The 20,476-nt window shown below is 47.5% G+C and overlaps 1 protein-coding gene and 1 long non-coding RNA gene across 3 annotated transcripts in view; both read left to right on the top strand.

Annotated features, from left to right (window-relative positions):
* LOC119399563 (uncharacterized) overlaps positions 1 to 4,265 on the top strand; it is a 32,385-nt gene extending 28,120 nt beyond the window's left edge. For both annotated transcript variants that reach the window (XR_007416885.1, XR_005184891.2), the window contains one exon: positions 4,084 to 4,265. This is a non-coding gene — a long non-coding RNA (uncharacterized LOC119399563). The remainder of the gene's footprint in view (positions 1 to 4,083) is intronic.
* Positions 1 to 20,476, top strand: part of LOC119399564 (uncharacterized) — a 111,297-nt gene that overhangs the window by 83,487 nt on the left and 7,334 nt on the right. The gene's annotated exons all lie outside the window — the stretch shown is intronic.

Raw genomic sequence — 20,476 nt, 5'->3', positions numbered from 1 at the left:
TGCTTTAGTTCACTATACGTTGCCGAGGGAAGACCGTCGTTCAGAAGAACATACATGTAGTAAATGTGTACAAATGCGAAACGGTCGTGGCGTCATTCTGAATGTTCGGGAAGCAGAAGCCTAAAGAGAAATGGTGTGCGCTTTCGCATAAAGAAAACGCATTTATCTTTATTCAGCACGTTGACGAGGTGAAGCGCAGTTTTCATTATAAATTTATATTTCAGTTGCATATATTGTAGTTACATAGCACATTGTGGTTGGGAAGGGTCGTAAAAGGTCGCGTTATCCCAGGCAGCACGCCGGCATTGGACCAATCTCGGAACAATGTTGGTAAACATTTGTAGAAATATTGGTCCTGCGTTGGCTTTTGGGGGTTTGCTACACCTAAATGTGCATTGGTCCAATATTGGATGCCAATGATTTTCCAATAATGGCAAGGATGGCTGTAGCCAACATTGTCCGTCCAACATATCGCCACTAATGGCAAGGATGGCTGTAGCCAACATTGTTCGTCGTACGTATCGCCAACATTGTATATATATTGGCAGCTCCAATATTTTTTGCCAGCCTTTATCGTTGGCTGCACCATCGTTCTTTCATTTCCAGCGTTTAACGCTGGAAATGAAAACAGTTTCCACTGAATGTGTAGTTTAACGTGAGGTAGATTTTTGTGCACGTAAATAAATGCATGTTGCCCACGCTTTTGCTTTTAGGCAAGCAGCAGGGATAATCAGCGTACAAAAGCTGAGAGTACACACAAGTTTATTCTGCATGTATACATATGGCAAAGATACTGCAAGTTTTGAAAATAATTTCGCATTTCGCGCTTTGTTCTGCTGACCGCTTGCTGGCAGATAACAGCTGCACAGAACCTACACTAATTACCTTCAATAACGTCTTTATATTAGAAATCGGGGAAACGGGACCACTCACAAACACACACAGCCTCCCTAGGTGTTAGCGCTTATTTGATTTGTCAGTTCACCGAAGGTTCAAAAGGAAGCGTGATACAAAATGAAATAAATGAACATGTACACGTGAACAGACATTCGATACAGCCGAGATCCATAACCACCTTGAACTACCAGAAAGTTCATCGCCTATTTATTATTTAAAAGGTGGCTGCGGCAAGAGCTTGAAAGTCTGCGACAACTTCACAACTAATAAAAATTTGTGTGTTACAAATCCATCATTTCTTTGCGCGAATCCAGCGGCGAAGGGCAAATGAAAAAAGGGTGTTAAGCTGACGCACTACAACGCGAGAAAAGAACAAAATAGCACACGCAAATGCTGACAACATCGCTGAGGGCGAGAACTTAACCAAACTACTTCGAAGCGCACAATAAAGCCCCCCACATCGGTATTCACAAACTAGCAAATTTTAAAAAACTTACGCGGTAATGTAGACAATAATAAACGCAGCACACATTTCACTTACGAACAACACGGAAAGTAACATGCGACGAAGGAGAAAAACGATTTACTGAACGCGATACGAACACAAAAATCCGGCGGAAAGTTTGCGAGTTGTCAGAACACATCGGCGCTCATCTGCGGATCGCTCTTCAAAAGTCAAAACAGTCAGGCCCGATGAAGAACAGGGCAGCTGCCTTCTCACTGTGGCATCGCCGTCGAATCTCGGTATCCGTAGAATCGTGGCATCCTGTCTCGGTATCGGACTCCGTTTTTTCCCGATGACTCTCGACTGAATACTGAGGGGCGCGCGCCCGCCGATGCTGGGAGCCCGAACGAGGGAAAGTAACCGCCACTGACTGACGAAGAATAGCCGCCGGCCAGAAGGGGCCGAAACGCGTACGCATCTTTCGAGGTGCCGTCGTCTCCCGCCATCTCCCTCAACCCCCCCCCCCCTCGTTTTCACAGGCATTGAAAGCGAACCGTGTGGGCGGAGCAGCCGTCAAGTGACAAGTGTTTTATGACCAGCGACCACCGCGCTGCCCCACTGCCGCCAGGAGAGGACGTGAAATTCCGCAGCAAAACATGGCGCCGCGCTGCTTCTCCGGCCTCCCGATCACCGAGAGCATTTATTCAAAGTGAACACGTCTGGTTGTGTGAAGCGTTGAAAGTGCAAACATAACTCATCGATCATTTAAAGATTCCGCGGGCGATACCGTAGTCTTGGACAGCACGTCGCTGTAGCGCGCACACAAAGAAGTTATAATCCTGTAATCCAACCAGTCGTGTAGCAAACACGAAAATACACAGCGTGGTTGAAGTCACATGAAATGTTTTGATTGTTTGCCGCTAATAAAGCCGTGAGAATAATTTCGGTGCGTGTGCGGTGCGCAGAAGGCGCACCAGCGCAGAGGCCCATTGCGAAGCAGATGACTTCTATTCTACTCCATTAACTCGTCAACGCTATGTACAGCTTCAATCAATGTAAAAGTAGGGTTTTTTGGTTGTTTTTATACAGTTGCGATGTATACGCTGGCTGTATCACACAATTAACGTTAACTTTCAACAAGCATTGCAAAGTGAGATTTTGTTTTGTGTTTCACATAGATGTATTTCCAACAGCGAGCAAAACTCAGTTGAGAACTTGGTACTTATTTTACATTGCTCAACATCTGTAAAATGAATTTTGTCCAACTGTTTTGCATATATTTTGTGCCACACTAAATGCCAACCTAAAAATCAAGACCCTGTGTGCGCCATTGTTCCCTTTCTTATAGATTGGAATTTGCAGTTTTGTTTGTTGGCTGACAACGATGGACTGTTTTTGCCATCTTTATACAGTAAAAGCTCGTTAATTCCACACTTATTAATTCGGAAAGTCGGATAATTAGGACGCGTTCTCTGGTCCCTGCAAGATGTTTATTTAACGGCATCACACTCTCGTTAATTCGGCCATACCTGTCCGCAACCCGGTTAATTCGGACGAACCTCTTAGTAGGGTGGGGGACGCTGCGACGAACCTTTGCCCCCCCCCCCCCTTAATGGGGAACCCTGCGCACGCCTATGGTGATAAGTAACCAGAAATCTTCTTTGAGGTGCGCTGGATGCCGGACAAAGTGATTTTCATAATAGCGTGCATGCAGGTGGTGGCTCGATTCGGGCTAACCTTCCCTCAGTGATGGTAAAAGGGGAAAAAAACATTCTTGCCGATTAATCATGCATATGCTTGCCAGTGTTTAAGACATTGGAGCAACAACGTGTAAGTCTGGACAATATTGTCCGGCGCGTAGCATTGGCCGTCCAATATTGTTTAACCAGACAGATTGACTGGACAATATATCCAATCTACTGCCATTACTTAACCAATATTGTTTTACCAACGGATAAGCTGGTCCAATATTGCCATCCATACGGCCTGGTTCTGCCAATATCGTATTTACATCGGGAACCATGGGCCGTTGTTGCCAACCTCAAAGAATAGCACGACCAATATTGTATGTTGGCTGGCAAAGATGGACCATTATTGGCATCCTTGTAGACTGGCTTGCCAACATTGGTTTTATAGTGGTTTGTATGGGCCATCATTGGGCCATCGTTTGCCAACGTATAAACAATATTGGACCAATGTGCTGTGCTGCCTGGGATGGTAGTGATGTTACTGGGCGCATGTGTGTGGGCTAGTATTGCGTCTTGCCCTTGCGCGTTTTAGTATATTGTTTTCATGTACTGTCCATATTTGATCCATCGTGTGCGCCACTAGACTACCGTATTTATTTGCTGAAATATTCCGCGCAGCTTCTAGCGAGTGCTCTTTCGCTCTCTATAGAGAGACGCTACGCGTATCCGCTTTCTTCAACGCACTGCTACTACCTCGTCATACTATTGCATGAAATTCGTTGGTGTTGGACATAACTCAATATACACGGTATCATTCATCAAATCATCAAAGTACATGTATCATCAAAATACGTATCATCAAAATGCACCGTATATCATTCACAGCATCACCAACCCATCATGTAAGAGTTGGCTTCAGGGATTCCCACAAAGTGAGAGCATTAGCATGTCAGCAAAAAATGTCAATCATTTGAAGTCGAATTAAACGGCCGCATCTCCATTATATTGTTGTTCGTAGTTAGACTGAACGTACATTGACGACATTTATTCCAGATCGTTCAAGTTGCCTTGCCTGGGTGAGAAAACGTGCCTTAGCTTTTCTTCCCAAAGACTGCGTAACAGTATTTACCACCACATGCGTAAATTCTACGTCGGTGGTGCAGAAATATGACCCAAATGTTTGTCGAAGTGTATAAATGGGTCACAGTAAAAAAAGCGGCAGAATTGTTGTTTATTCGTACGCTCTAATAAAGTGGGGCTGATGGAGCTCTGCTTGGTTGTTCTATACACGTTTGCTTTTCTTTCTGGTGTGATACCAGGCATTAAACTTGCGTTTTCCTCAAGATGAAAAATTGTGAGCGTAAAAGTGCATGTCTGTTGCACTGTAACATCTACACGAAAGTTTTGCGTGTTCACTGTAAACAGCGGTCCTCTGTTAAAAGGAATACCGGTGCACGCGGCGTCTTCGCTACGCCACCGCTGGCCGGCGGCTGTCCGCGCATGCTCACAATATGAGCATGCGTGGGCAGCATCCGAAGCAGCTCGCTTCAGACTTTCATGTTATGGCGCTGATGTAATATATAGATATAATGTGCAGCCTTGATAATATGCACACTTATTTCATTGTGCGGGTACCACCGATTAATTATTGAGCACTTATTACTTATTATAATTATTAAAAACATTTTTAAAACCAACAACTTCATGCCGTATCGGGTGAACGTTGCTTTTACTAGGCAGTCAAACAGAACTTGCACACAAAAAACTGTCATTCTGTTTTAGATGTTATTAAAATTGAGCGCCTCGCTATATCATATTGGTTAACGAAAATTGTATGGCGCTTAAGGACACTCCTGTATGGGATCTAGTAGGGCGTCCAGTACTTGCAAATAATAATAATAATTATAATAATAATAATAATAATAATAATAATAATAATAATAATAATAATAATAATAATAATAATAATAATAATGCCGCGTTTATAGATGTCGACACGCCTTACCACACACCAGATTACCGACTGCCGACGCTGTGTTCGCCGCCATCAGTGTACAGCTTGTATTGCTTGTAGTTGAACCCTTCATTCTCTGGACACAGGTTTGCCTGAATAAATGGTTTGTCTTGTACACGCCGACTGCGGCATTCATCAACGTCACGACCGCGTGACATCTGGTGGAGGTGCTCATCGTTCGTGTTTCGGACGCCCTCATCAAGCCTTGAACCCAGCTCGAATCGCAAAGAAGACATCGAGCCAAGCCCGATGAGTAAGCTGGCCGCAGGCAACAAGGTCCAACACAAAAGTACGGACGTTTACCAGAAATGTCCCGGAAGACCAACGCCACGACCACGACTGCGGCAACGATGACAGCTACTGTGCCGCCGCCCACGATCGTTATGCAACAGCCAAGGGAGCCGCCGACTTTCCAGGGAGCTTCATGTGAGGATTCAGAGACGTGGCTCAAGTCGTACGAGGTGACTGTGGTTTTAAACAACTGAGAACTCAACGACAAGTTGAGCTTTGTGTACTTCGCATTGAAAGACAGCGCTAGAACGTGGTCCGAAAACAGGGAAGCCACCATGACAACGCGGGCTATTTTCTAGACGGGCTTCCTAACAGCATTTACCAGTTTCGTTCCAAAGGAAAGAATCGCCGCCTTCGTGCAAGCACCAGTGCAGCTCCCGAAAGAAAGCGCTACCTTCTTTACGGAAGAGATGACACGGTTTTCCCGCCACGCCGACGCTGAGATCCGAGGAAAAAAAAGGCTCGATTTCTCATGAGAGGAGTGAAGCAAGAACATTTGTCCGGACTTGAGCGCAACCTGCGGAAGGTGGTGTCGGAATTCGTTTCAGAGGCCACAACCATCGAAAAGCCGCTAGAAATCCGCACCAGGCAGTACGACCGCCGCATTCCCGCGACCACTCACGGGGAGTTTCAGGCGCTGCAAAGCGAAGACCTGCGCGCGGCTATCAAACCTGCGCGACGCTATCGCACTGGAGCTGGGTAAATTGTTTCCATCCTCACAGCCTGAAGTGGACCAGATTGCCGGCTTCGTAGGCCAGGTAATCCAGCAATTCCTGGGAGCACCTCAACCAGCACCGTCTGAGCCACAAGGGATGCTGCTGTCAGCGTGTACCGCTTCCTCGCCCCGCCCACATCAAGACGTTGCACCGCCGCACCACTGTCGCCAAACACTGCCGCCGCCATCCACCCCATACCATCTGTCTGTTGGCCAGCGCTACGCGCCAAGGAAAACCGATGTTTGGTACGCCCCTGACAACTAACCGCCCGCTCTGCTACAAATGCGGGGAAACCGGCCACACCTACCGCCACTGCCAGTACTGCCAGACGTATCGACGTTGCTTTGCCGTCAACGCACCGCGTCCACAAAGTGGTGAGCTGCCATGCGACATCACCGACCACGAGGTCGACACCGAATGGACACCTCGACGCAGATCGCGTTCGCCGTCGCCAGGATGCTACCGGGTCCCGCAGCGATGACCGCAGTAGAGCGGCCCTAGCCGCGAGCTTCTCTCCGTAAAACTACGGGGCAGCAACCGATGGAAGCGCGGTTCTTGTACGACGAAACACCAAAGATCCTCCGCCGCCGAAGATGACGCAGCGACAAAGCTTCAGAACACGCCGCAAACCAAACAGAGCTCTAACGACTTTACGATGCGGCGTAGAAGGGCGGAACAAGCCGACCTAACCGTGACCTGGCGCTGCGACTTAACCGCAACCCGAAACCGCGGACTAGCGACCTCGACGTGGTATGCCACGGCCACAACGTTACCGCTCTCGGGGACACTGAAGCCGGCTGTTCCGTCGTCAATGTAGCGTTCGCCACGAAGTTGAAGAAAGTTGTCTGCTTGGCATGACCCCGAAATTCGGACCACTGGAGGGCAAAACGCCGGCTGGAGTCTGTGCAGCAAGTCACCATCAAAAACCGGATTTATCCTGTGACCTTTGTAATCCAAGAATTTTACCCCAGGGATGTAATACTTCGGATGGACTTCCCAAGCCACCACGATGCGTAATCGACCTCAAATATCAGTCGATGACACCAACCTCCGCAGAAGCGCTGCCGCCCCACATGACGCCAGGGAGCCGCGTCTTGAATGTGCTTGACGAGCATGTCACAGCTCCGCCTCTCCAGTGCCACCGTTTCCGTCGGCACAGAACAGCCCAATCATTTGGAAGGCGTCATCGAGGCGACCGCTACCGTTTCTTCAGACGCAACATTTGCGTCGCACGAGGAATAGCCGAGCTTCGCGGAGGGAAACCAGAGGTGATGCTCACTAATTTCAGCACCGGGTACAAGCTCGTCTGGAACGGCACGACAGTCGCCTTTATCGAAGAAATTATAGAAGTCAACGATGCTTTCACCCTCACAGATTTCACCGAAGCTACTCCGACTACACCAGTTGCTGGACCCGCTTTTCACGTCAAACCAAGTCTTCCCCGCATAGACAAGAACAGATCAAAGTCTGGGGTGCTATTCAGGATGGCCCGAGCTTCTCGGGAACACGAGTTTTCTCCGAGCTCGCACTACGGCGGTCATGACAGAAAGATAGTGCGGAGCGCGCGATAGCAGCGTTAAAAAACGGCTACAGGAATGAGCATGGCGTCACAAACGCATGTGCGGCATATGCGGCGGTTTTCAAAGGAACACCCGGAAGCGCCGCCAGTCAGTCAACATTTCAACATTGCAGCGGCGTCAGCGTGATTGTCACGCTATCTTCCTGCCAACCTAACATCTCGTTTCCCACAGGCATGTCCGTAGGCGTTTGTCCTCTTTCCGGCAAGTTCTTTCGTTTTACCTGCAGCGTGAAAATTTCCAATCTGAGAGGCAACGAGGACGCACAGGCAGCACTCCCGTGCAGCTCGTTTCGCTTCTATCGAATACTACAGATAAATAAATGGACAAATTACTGCTACTTACATCACACCTGGGAAGATTTTTTATGCAGCAACTAACAAAAATTATACCACAAACAAGTATATAGTGATATTTCTCGCCGCAAAGGCCACCTGCGGCCATTGCTTCATGATTCTGAGTGGTACGTCGTGAGCGCGGTGAAATTGAATCTAAGGCATTGTAGCCACGTGTTGGTGTAACCTTTAGTTCTTCGTGCGATTAAGCTAATATATGAATCGTGTTGCTCGCTGGCGTTGTGGCGTGAGCTCTGCTCCTAGGCAAGAGCAAACGAGGTGGGTGGATCCGACCTTCGCACGGCGGTCTGTAAATCAAAGTTATTGACGTGCGAACTCTGGTACAAATTCGTTGAATCTGAGGACGCCCCAGTTAAACTAGTGACTGTCAAGCGTTTCATGCGATGGAGGCTAAGCAGCAGCTTTTTGTATAAAAATAATTGGGTCAGCTTACGCAACTTGTGCATGGCTAGTGCTATCAGAGGAGCTTGTGATCACCGAGCGTCTTCTAGCTCCTTACGTGGCTCGTCTATTCAGGCTGCTCGGTGTGCTTCGGAGTGAAGACCCCATCAGTTCGGTCTCAGTTTTGATGGTATTTATTAGCTCGTCTTTAATTAACATGACGCTGAACATTTTTGTCTCAATTGGTAATATTTTAATTAACACGATACTAAATAACTAAAAAATCGGCAGATCCCACGCGTTGTGAAAATCGGTTTCATGCAAAGCAGTAAGCGAGTAGTTCTACGCTGTATTTTATGGCTTTGAGCCAAGCGTTACGAGGTGCATCGACGTGTTTTTGCAAGTGTAGTGGCTGTGTGTACATAGCGGGCTTACAAGGCACGCCGATAATACTGGCATTCAAAGGGTATCTTATGGTGCGACGTAACGTCAGCCCTCACGACTTAGTACATACGTCAGTATTATCAAAACTTAGGGCACTTTATGGTGCAGTCATGAGAATATCATACGTAACCTTCGTTAATGTATTCCACACGGGTCGAGCAATGCTTCAATATAGCTTGCTGAATCATAGGAATGCAAATGTAATGTTTATTAGACTGCTATAAAAGCGGAGCCAACACTGGAACCACAGACGTTAAGCTGATATGACGCCTGTATCGAAGGAATACATGCGTAGTGTTTATTGCTTTTTGAATGAATGTGTCGCGACACAAAATAACGTAGTCTTCTGCTATCAAACAATAAGTCAAATAACAGGAAAGAACAAAACAAAAAAAAGAGAAAACAAGAGGACACACGCTAAGTCGTCAATTCACAGTCGAGTCACAGCGAGAAAAGTACGGTTTCAGCCTAGAAACATGGATGACTTCAGTTTGTGGAAGGCGACGGGAACGTCTCGAGGTGCCTTCTGGGAGAACCTCATAAGGAACATCGCTGAGACGTCGTGCAATCTTGTAAGGGCCGAAGTAGCGGCGCAGCAGCTTTTCTCAACGGCCGCGCTGTCTGATGGGGGTCCACACTCAGACTTCATCACCAGGATTGAAGGTAACTTCTCGGTGACGAAGATTGTAGCGGCGTGCTTCTGCAGTTTGGCGACAATGAATACGGCGTCACGCGAGTTGACGGGCCTCCTCGGCGCGTTGAGCGAACATCGCAGCATCCGTGGAAAGCATCTGACTGGCGCACGCGAAAGACAGTCAGCGTCGGTGTGTTTCCGCCCAGACTTGTGTACGATGGTGACGTCGAATTCTTGTAGCCGAAGGCTCCATCGTGCTAGACGACCTGAGGGATCCTTGAAATTCGCGAGCCAACAAAGAGAATGGTGGTCGCTGGTCGCTAACTACCCTGAATGGGCGGCCGCACAAGTATGGCCGAAACTTTGTTATGGCCCAGACAACAGCTAGGCATTCCTTTTTCCGTAGCAGAATAGTTTTTCTCAGCAGGTGATAAGGTTCTGCTCGCACAAGCAATCACGCGCTCTACGCCATTATACCACACTGAACTAATACGGCGCCTAGTCCGACGTTGCTGGCGTCTGTGTGCAACTCTGTGTCAGCGTTTTCGTCAAAATGACCCAGTACAGGCGGAGCCTGGAGACGGTTTCGGAGGGTGTCGAAGGCATGGCGCTGATCATGACCCCAAACAAACGGGACGCCGTCTTTTGTAAGTTGATTGAGGGGTTCAGCGATCTTCGAAAAATTTTTGACGAAGCGCCTGTAGTACGCACATAGCCCCAGAAATTGGCGTAGGTCGCGCTTATTTGCGGGCATGGGAAATGCGGCAACGGCGCTGGTTTTCTCGGGGTCGGGGCGGATGCCGGCATGGCTGACAACGTGGCCAAGGAATTTCAGTTCTTCGTATCCAAAATGGCACTTCTCCGGTTTGAGAGAAAGCCCAGCTGTTCTAATTGCCTGAAGGACTGTCTACAGGCGGTGGACGTGTGTTCAAACGTGTCTGCGAAGACCACCACGACGTCAAGGTAAACAAGACATGATTTCCATTTGAGCCCTCTCAGAACTGAATCCATCATCCTTTGAAAAGTAGCTGGCGCTGAGCGTAGACCGAAAGGCAGGACCTTAAACTCGTAGAGGCCGTCAGAAGTAATAAAACAAGTTTTTTCACGGTCACGCTCGTCAACAGAGATTTGCCAGTAGCCGCTACGTAAATCCATGGAGGAAAATATCTGGCGTTGCGTATACGGTCGAAGGAGTCATCCATTCGGCGTAGAGGATAAACGTCTTTTTTGGTGACCCTGTTCAATTTCCGATAATCCACGCAAAAGCGCAACGTACCATCCTTCTTCCTTACTAACACAACTGGTGAAGCCCAGGGACTAGTCGATGGCCGGATGACGTCGTCTTTCAGCATCTGCTGAACTTGGTCACGTATAGCGTCTTTTTTTCCTTTTGCGACACCTGATAGGCATGTTGTCGAATGGGTCGTTCGGTGGGTTCGGTGATAATACGATGCTGAGCAAGCTGTGTCTGTTTAACCTTCGACGTTGTAGCGAAGCAGTCTTGAAATGAGCCCAGCATACGCAAAAGGCTTTCTCGCTGTGCTAAGTGTAGACCCTGGTTTACGTCGAGAGTGCTCGTGAAGTCCTCGGTAGAATGGTCGCCAGACGAAACTGAAGCCAATGTTGCCGAACCCTGGGCGTCTGCAATTTCCTCAAAGTAGGCAATGGCGGTGCGTCTGGCAAGATGACGATATTCGCCGCTGAAGTTCGTGACCAGCAGGTGAGCTCGTCTGTTGCTAGGCTGAATGATTCCTCGGGCAACGCAGATTTGTCGTGAAAGAAGAAAAGACAAATTGGCCTCCGCAATTACAGCGTGTGACACGTCCTGTCCCAATTCCACAGTGACAAAGAGACTGCTTGGAGGCGGCAAAGTCACAGAATCATCGGCAACACGTAATGCTGTTTCCGGTAATTGGGTGTTTATAGTTGTAGCATGAAAATGTTCTTCGAATGACACAACTAACTCACGGAGGTTAATGACTGCGCCGTATTCAGGAAGAAAGTCCATTCCCAGGATGACTGGCCGAGAGCACACAGGCAACACGAGGAAAGACCCTGTAAATCTCGACGCACGGATTGGAATACGTGACGTGCACATTCCAGTCGGCCTCACCAGATGGCCACCTGCCGTGCGCGACTGGGGTCCTTGCCACGGTGTGATAACTTCCTCAGTTCAGATGGCAGTGCGGCGATCATAACAGAATAGTCGGCACCGGTGTCAACGAGGGCAGTGACAGCATGGTTGTCCACGCAGACGGCGATGTCGGCAGAATCGATCTTTTTACTGTCGGAAAACATTGAAAAACGGGAACGGTCGTCGTCGGGTCGTTGCGTCGAGGGAGGTTCTTTGAAAGTTCGTCGGTCAGCGACATCACCCCGAGAAGTCGCGGCTCCTAGTTTCCCCTGCGAGGACTCGGGGACTGGCTCCTGAAAGGAGCGTAAGACGACGAGGGCAAGGTAGGTGATGTAGACCGGCGAGGCGATGTCGATCTCGATTGGCGGCGCTCAGCAGTCGAAGGAAGTCGCTGGCCCGTGAGATACGCCTCGATTTCGCGGGGGCGCTCACCGTAGCGTGCGCATCGAGCATCAGGGTGGAAGCCGCGGAGACCTAGTTGACGGTACTGACAGCTGCGATACACGTGACCCACTTCGCCGCCGTGGTAGGAGAGCGGACGATTGTCTGACGTGCGCCACACACTTGCCTTGCTAGTACTTTGTCTCGATGCAGACGGCAGATATGTGGGTGCGCTCGGAAACCTTGAACCGGGAGGCAGACGCGAAGTGGTGTCCTGAAATGGGTGCGTAGCCTGGTCCATTGTCCGCATAGAGGGACCTGTTGCTGGTGGCGCAGAAGATCGCAGTGCCGCCGCATACGTCAGGACGGGGGCCTCAGGTATTGGTGGTGCAAGCAGCGCAAGAGGTGCGACCGCCTGCCTTATTTCTTGTCTGATTACGTCCGCGAGTGCAGTCACAGGTGGTTGGGCTCCTACTGCATGGAGTTGTCGCAGTTCTCCCGCACGATACTTCGTATGAAGTCTGCGAGGGCCTGCCTCTCGCTGTCAGATCCGATGGAGCATGCAGTGGCCGTGATGTCGTTGCGTTCGTACTGTGACGACCGCTGCTGGAGAGTACGCTCCATCGTGGTTGCCTCACTGATGAACTCGGCCACGGTTGTCGGTGGATTGCGCACGAGTCCAGCGAAAAGCTGTTCTTTCATCCCACGCATCAAGTGCCGCACCTTCTTTTCCTCTGACATGGCAGGGTCTGTGCGCCGGAAGAGTCGAAGCATGTCCTCGACAAACATTGAGACTCGCTCGTTCGGCCGCTGATTCCTGCACGAGATGGGTTGTTCAGCTCTCTCCTTCCTTTTGGCGTTGCGGTACGCGTCGCGGAGCTGCCGACTAAACTCTTGCCAAGTCGCGAAAGAGCCCTCGTGGTTTTCGTACCACGTTTTCGCAGAATCTTCCAATGCGAACTAGACTCTCCGCAGCTTGCGAACGTCGTCCCATTCGTTGATGCTGGCAACCCGATCAAAGTGGTTGTTCCAGTCATCAACATCTTCGAAAATGTCTCCATGGAATGGTCTTGGTGTCTGTGGCGCATGAAAAGCATGCGCGAGGGGAGAACAATGGGCATGGAGTCGTCATCTTTTCGAGTCTCGATGACAAAGAACCAAATTCGGGGGGTAATCCTCGCAGACGCCGGCTGCTTCTTGCTCTGGGAGATGTAGCTGCCGCCAAGGTGCTACGAGTGACGGCCGACACTTCAGAGCCAAGGTACAGGTACCCAACGTCTGCACCTGTAATGTCGCGGGCGAAAGAACACAGACAACCAGGAGTCGACGTCTGCCCCGGAACCAGAGCAGCAAAAACGTTCTCTTCTTTTTCACACCGAAACGTGTATGTGCCACAGCGGGATGGTATGTGTCAATATTCATATTCCCCGAATCCTCTTACCCCCCGTCTCAGTTTTGGTCTACACCAAGCTAAGGAGGCGATCGTGAGAGCACCCAGACTTAGGCGGCTAGATGGATAGATACGTAGATAGAAATGCTCAAAGTGCCAAAGGTTCGCTAAGAAATGCTTCGTATTTAATATGATTTGCAAGGTCTCAATTAGTATGGAGCTAATTAGCGCGACCCTACATACCTTGATCTTCGTTAGTAAGGTACTTTTTAGCTTGTTTTAAAAGCGAAGCATTTCTTAGCCTACCTTTCGCACTTTGAGTGTTTCTATCTATCTGTCTATCTATCTATCTATATATCTATCTATCTATTGATCTATCTATCTATCTATCTATCTATCTATCTATCTATCTATCTATCTATCTATCTATCTATCTATCTATCTATCTATCTATCTATCTATCTATCTATCTATCTATCTATCTATCTATCTATCTATCTATCTATCTATCTATCCGCGTACTCTAGGTCCTCCCGTGTTCGACTTTTTAACTTGGTGTAGACCAAATGTAGCATGGGAGGGCAACATGACGGTCGCATACGTCGTCAAACCCTTTCCTGCAGACATGTGTTGCACATACCCGTTTACCACGGGCCGTGGTATGAGGGTTTGCGCCAGATGTGATTGACAGTTTATATCTACCAAAGAACGGTGACAGGAGACATTGGTAAAGACCAACACCTGAAGCGTTGACCCCACGAATGCAAACAATAGAAATTGGGATTCCAGCAGGAATCGAAACCAAGCATTCTGCTTCACAGTCAGGTATTCTACCAAAAAGCTACGCCAGGTCTTGTAACTGCTTTAGAATGAAACTCTGTGCAGAGTAATGTCAGTGTAACTTCACTTGTGGTTGCAGAGGTGGTAAATAATTTTATAACTAAGCAATAAACATTGCATATGTATTTCTACGATTCAGGCGTTATGTCAGCTTAACGTCACTTGTGGTTACACTGTTGGATGCGCCTTTATAGCAGTCGAACAAACATTACATTTTTATTCCTATGGTTTAGCAAGCAGAGAGTGTTGAAACCAACTCGAGGAGGTCATATCCTTGATCCATTTTTCACAAATATGCCAGAAATGGTAGAAAACACTGAAGTATTACCAGGGATAAGTGACCACGAGGTTGTGCTAAGTGAGATAAATATGAAACATACGAGTGCTTACAGTGAAAGGAGTCGGTGCATGTACAACTACGCGAAGGCGTAGTTGTACATGCAGTGTTGATTCCAAGGAATCAACACTGCATTGGAGGCACATTTCATTGTTTTCGAAACACTTGCCGATGAGTATTCAGTAGAAGAGCTGTGGAATTTGTTTAAAGACAAGATTCTAGAGCTGAGAAACCGATTTGTTCCGACATGGGTGCTGACCAGAAGGCGTAATAAAAGTAAACCATGGTTTTGTAGAAACTCGACGTTTTGGTCAAGCGTAGGCAGAGAATTTACCGTTCATTTAAAAGAAATCCCTCGGAAGAGAACTCTTGCAAACTGAAGCTGGCAACGCGGGAAGTAAACAATCCTACAGTCGAAATGAAAGTAGCCTACTTTAAAACAATTGAACGTAAAATAACGCAAAACCCGAAAGAACTTTGGAGGTATATCAAACGAAACAAGAAAGACAACATTTCAATTCCCGCTTTGACCAGTGGTAATATTACCGTGAGCGATGCGACAGAAAAGGCTAAGTTGTTCAATTTATATTTTACGTCAGTGTTCTCAGCCGCTACTGACCCCCAAAAAGACTTGAAATTGTTGGTACACGAATCCACATCCACGCCTGATGTAGTACTTGAAGCTCGTGGCATTGAATTACTACTTAGAGATCTAGATTGTGCAAAAGCAGTGGGTCCTGATTGCTTGCCTAATTTTATGTTGAAGTCTTCTTCCCATGCAGTGTCTATGTACTTGAAAGTTATTTTTGAAAAATCGTTAAAACAGAGTTCTCTTCCAACTGATTGGAAAATGGCGTCTGTTGCTCCTATACATAAATCTGGCCCGCGCAATGCTGTGAATAATTACCGTCCTATCTCACTCACTTCTGTGTGCAGTAAAATTCTTGAACATATTTTATATACTGCGATTGTAAAGCACATAGATAGTAATTCCTTATTCAACTCTAACCAGCATGGATTTAGGCAGGGGCTATCATGCGTCACACAAGTGGTAGAGTTCACCCATGTTTTAGCAGCACTGGACGACAAATTTTCGGTCGACTGCATTTTCCTCGACTTTCAAAAAGCGTTCGACACTGTATCACACTACTTATTGCTGCAAAAACTAACCAGCTTTAATATTAATCACCAAGTTATTGCATGTATTGCTGAATATCTACATGAGAGGCGACAATATGTAGTTGTAAACGGCGAACAGTCTGAAATAACTAGTGTTACGTCAGGGGTACCTCAGAGATCAGTTCTGGGACCATTACTTTTTTTATTATATATAAATGACATTAACGAAAACGTACAATCCCATATTAGGCTATTTGCAGACGACTGCATTTTATACCGTCAGATTACCTCTGAAACTGACAGCTCCGTAATCCAAAACGACCTATGTGCAATATACGCGTGGTGCCAGCGATGGGAAATGAAACTGAACCTTAAGAAAACTGTATGCATGAGGTTTTCCAGAAAAAAACACAGGTGAATTTGAATACACAATAAACAGCTCTCCGGTAAAAATGGTGCGCGAATACAAATACCTAGGTGTTTTCTTTTGCCCCATCTCTATCATGGAATCGGCATGTGGATTACACTGTAAATAAAGCTTGTCGGAGCTTAGGATTCTTAAAAAGAAACACACGTGCTTTTCCACAGCAAACCCGGGAGGTACTATACAAAGCATACGTGATATCAGTACTGGAGTACGCATGTTGTGTGTGGGACCCTGCAACATCATCAAATAAAGAAAGATTAGAAAAAGTTCAGTCTATGGCGGCGAGATATGTGTTTAATGCACCTATGTACGACAGACAATTCAGTGCGACGGAAGCTAAGCTGAAGTTAAAATGGAAGTCTCTGCAGCACCGAAGGGCATCGTTTCGACTGAAGCTATTTCACAGCATATTTTATTCTCATACTCGAATTCCCCGTGACGTATACATAAGCCGGCCTCACTACATTTCAGCCCGCAAAGATCATGAACACAAGATAAGAGAATATAAATGTAAATACATCGTCCTTCAGCAACTCTTTTTTTCTGAGAACTATCAGTCAGTGGAATCGACTTCCTCCCACAATTGTAGAAATTTCTTCAACGGATGCGTTCTTTTCTGCAATAAAAATGATTGAATCTTTCGACCGCTAAGCCCTATTAGACTACGTGTGTGCGCCTGGCAGTCGCAATGATCTGTACGGTATCTTGGTTGTAAGCTATGTTGTTTTGTTTTGGTGTTAATTTGCCCTTGTGCTAGACGAATGCTGCACTTTGTTTTAATTATCATGAGATTTTCATCAATTTTTGTGGTTTCTGCATTTTATTTCTCTAATACATATGACTTTTCTGACGCAGCTGTGCTCGGTGCAGCTGTGTATCTTTGTGTTTTGGAAATCTACTTCTTTCTCTTTTCTTCTTTTTTTACACAACTTATGTGAACCTGTAATTTTCATGTTCTTTTTCTGTACCCCCCCCACTATAATGCCTGTATGGGCGCTGTGGGTACTAATTAAATAAATAAATAATAAATAAATAAATATATTCAACCGTTGCTCGACCACGGGAAAATAAGCTAACGAATGTTACATATGATATTGACATCATCACACAGTAAAGTGAACTTCATTTCGATAATACTGACGTATGTGCTGTAACGTGAGTGCTGACATTACGTCAGGGAATAAGTTACCCTTATACGCCACTGTTGTCGATGTGCCTGGTAAGCCCACAATGTGCACACAACTACTACGCTTACAAAACATGTCAATTCACTTCGTAACGCTTGACTGAAAGCCAAAAAAAATGCAGCACAGAACTACTCGCTGACTGCTTCACATGAAACCGCTTCCCACACGACGTGGGATGTGCGGAGTTTTTGAATAAGCACGTCCAATTAGCGTCGTGTTAATTACAATGGCAATAACTAGCTCGGTATTAGCTATACACAGCTTCATTAGCCCGGTCTTAGTAAGACGTGGCTTAATTAGCTCGGTTTAGCATGACTTAGCCTGATTAGCTTGGTCATATAGCCTGTCCTGACTTAATTAGCGAGATATATCGCCCAGCCGATTAGCTAATCAGCCTGGCGCACATGCTCGGGGAGCGAGTAAGGGATGAAGAAAAGGTTGAAGAGGGCACGCGCAGGCCGAGCTACGTGCTAGAATGTACAGGCCGACCACGATGATTATATATGTGCACTCAGCAATTAGCTGCGGCCGCGGTGTTGTAAGGCGCTCGGCCGGAACTAATCTCAGAGGCCATGGTGCGGATTATTTTAAATGATACTTAGTGCAGATATTAAACGCCTGAAAATTAATTCAACACCCGTACCTCGAAAAATATCATTAGTAAAAGTACCTTGCGTTTCTTCCATGGGCGCACTTCTTCACACAGTGTAACGACAAAGAAATGAAAGAAGATGCTTCTGATTTGAAGACGCCACGTAACATTGTCGACTGCCCTTGACGTGACGCCGCCTTCCATCGTAACCAGTAAACGCAGCGAGCGCTGAGGGACGGATTTCATCTTTTCGTGCTGTTAGCTCGTTCAAAAGGAGGTGTCGCCTGAGCGCAGAAAGATTCCGAGTTTCGCCAAACTCGGGCCACCCTGCATGGCACCCAGCTCGGACAATACAAGGCCTGCATCTCTCTATCGCGAATTCGACAAATCCAGGCCGCCAAACACCACAATATAAATGATGACTACGCCTGCCAGGTTCATCAGAGCCCTTACCGAGTGTCAGAGCCCGTACCACGAGAACGCGAGGCAGTTAAGAAAGAAATTGACGAAATGCTTCGTGACGACATCATATACCGTCCAAGAACCGATGGGCGTCTCCCGTGGTGTTGGCGACAAAGGATAGGACGCCATCTTTCTGCGTCGGTTATCTTCGCCTGAACAAAATCACGAAGCAGAACGTGTACCCTCTCCCACGGACAGACGACGTCCTGGATCTACTTCACAAGAGGAAGTACTTTTCGCCGATGGACTTCAAGACCTGCTACTCACAAATCGAAATCGATGAGAGAGGCCGAGAAAAGACAGCTTGTATAAGACCAGAATACCTCTTCGAGTACAAGGTCATGCCGTTTGATCTTTGTTCGCCACCTATGGCTTTCCTACGCCAAGTATGGCCTTCCAACGCTGGCTAGCTTGAAATGGCAGACGTGCTTCGTGTACTTGGACGACGATGTGTTTCTCTCAAACTTCGACGAACACTGCCGGCGCCTTGAAGCCGTACTTCAAGAAATCAAGACCTCCGGACTCACCCTGAAGCCAGATAAGTGCCTCTCACAGTGTTCCGAGTTCGCATGGTGGTGTCGCCGTCTGGAAGTGGTAGAGTGGAGTGATGCATGACCTCCGCGATTAGCTCCTGCAACGCGCCTTTGCGCCGTTGCTACGACTGTTCCATGCAGTGCGTTTCCAATTTGTCAATGCCTTATACCGCGATGTGGCGGCTTTAGCCCAAGCCTCGCTCAGGGGATCCATCCACATTTAAAAATAGTTTTGTGACGCTCACCCGGCTGCCACACCGCGTTCCCCGCTCGAACCGCAAGAAATCACGGCCAGACTAGAAGAGAGACACTACACGTGTCGTGTTTTCCGTCGCGTTCCTAGCCCGGCCGTGGTGCAACCTTTCTGTTAAATCTTTAGCATTCCGTGGGATGGCGACCTTTGTCCAAGCTCAGTAGAGTAGCTGATCGTTCAACAGCCGACGCTGTTCTGTTTGTCACACCACTTTGATTACGCTCTGCCCGTGCGCATGCAACGGACTGAGCAACAATAGCGTCGGAGCGTTGCCGCACCAATCTCGTTTGCCGGGAGTAATGCATCGAGGGACTAACCAGCACAACCGGGAGCATTTCGGTATTCTCAGCTTGGCGCACTCTTTCGCTGCAATATTGTAGAAGCCTCTATGACCGGTGAAATGCGACGTCCACGGTGATTCGATTCGGTGACGACGCAGTTACGCGACTCACCTTTCGCGTCAGCGAGTGACGCCTCCTCACCAGCGTACGGCCGCTTCCAAATGGACTAACGGTGTTTCTCCGCCGCCTACAGCTTCGAGAGCACTGATATCGACTATTAGCGAGTGCACACCTTGCCGATCATGACGACGCTTTCAAAGTGTACATGTCGAGTTAGTGTTTATAAATGTGTATGTTGAAGCCATCTTTGCGCGGAATTTACCATGAGCTGTCTGCTGGTGTATGTTAACTACTACAGCTACTGCAAATGTTTAATCATGTTCATGGATGCTGTAGCTGCCAAACGCCAACAGACGTTGCGCAGACGCTCAAAAATCAATGTATAATAACCATTCAACTACTTCTTCGAGGACACGTTTCACTTTCGTGTTATACCAATTCCTATGACGTAGGAACTAATCATGTTGTTTCCTCTCAATTTCATTCATCTATTTAAGCAACAGATTACGCACAGATGTCTCCTCGAATAATTTTCGCAGTGTCACGTACAACAGTGAGCGACGTCATATCATCCACGTCTACGTGGAGGAAGCCGTAAGAGCATGTATAACTACTTTGGTCATTCTATTTTTGTACGTCACCCCTTCTATCTTGGGGCGCGCGCCCTCGAAATGAAGGGAAAGCGGCCTTCAGATTAAAATTTGACTTCGTTCCACGGCCCGTACCGTTGCAAATTTTGGCAAACGCGATAATGAGTGCCCAGTACATGCATTCCACTTGTCAGCTCGAAATGCTCAGACCTGGTGAGGAGCCCAGCAAAGAGCTCCGCTCTTAAAATCAAGACACACAAGAAAGGCCGCCCAGCTCCGAGGTTCCTTCAGTCTTCGCACCACCTTTGCGGAGCTGCCTTAATTTTTGTCTATTATTTTTTTAGTGCGCACGAGCTGTAGGTGAGGACATGTCTTTGGAACGCCAGC

The sequence above is a fragment of the Rhipicephalus sanguineus genome, chromosome 7 (genome assembly GCF_013339695.2).
Source record: "Rhipicephalus sanguineus isolate Rsan-2018 chromosome 7, BIME_Rsan_1.4, whole genome shotgun sequence".
NCBI lineage: Eukaryota > Metazoa > Arthropoda > Arachnida > Ixodida > Ixodidae > Rhipicephalus > Rhipicephalus sanguineus.
This window is presented reverse-complemented; position numbering and strand designations above follow the sequence as displayed.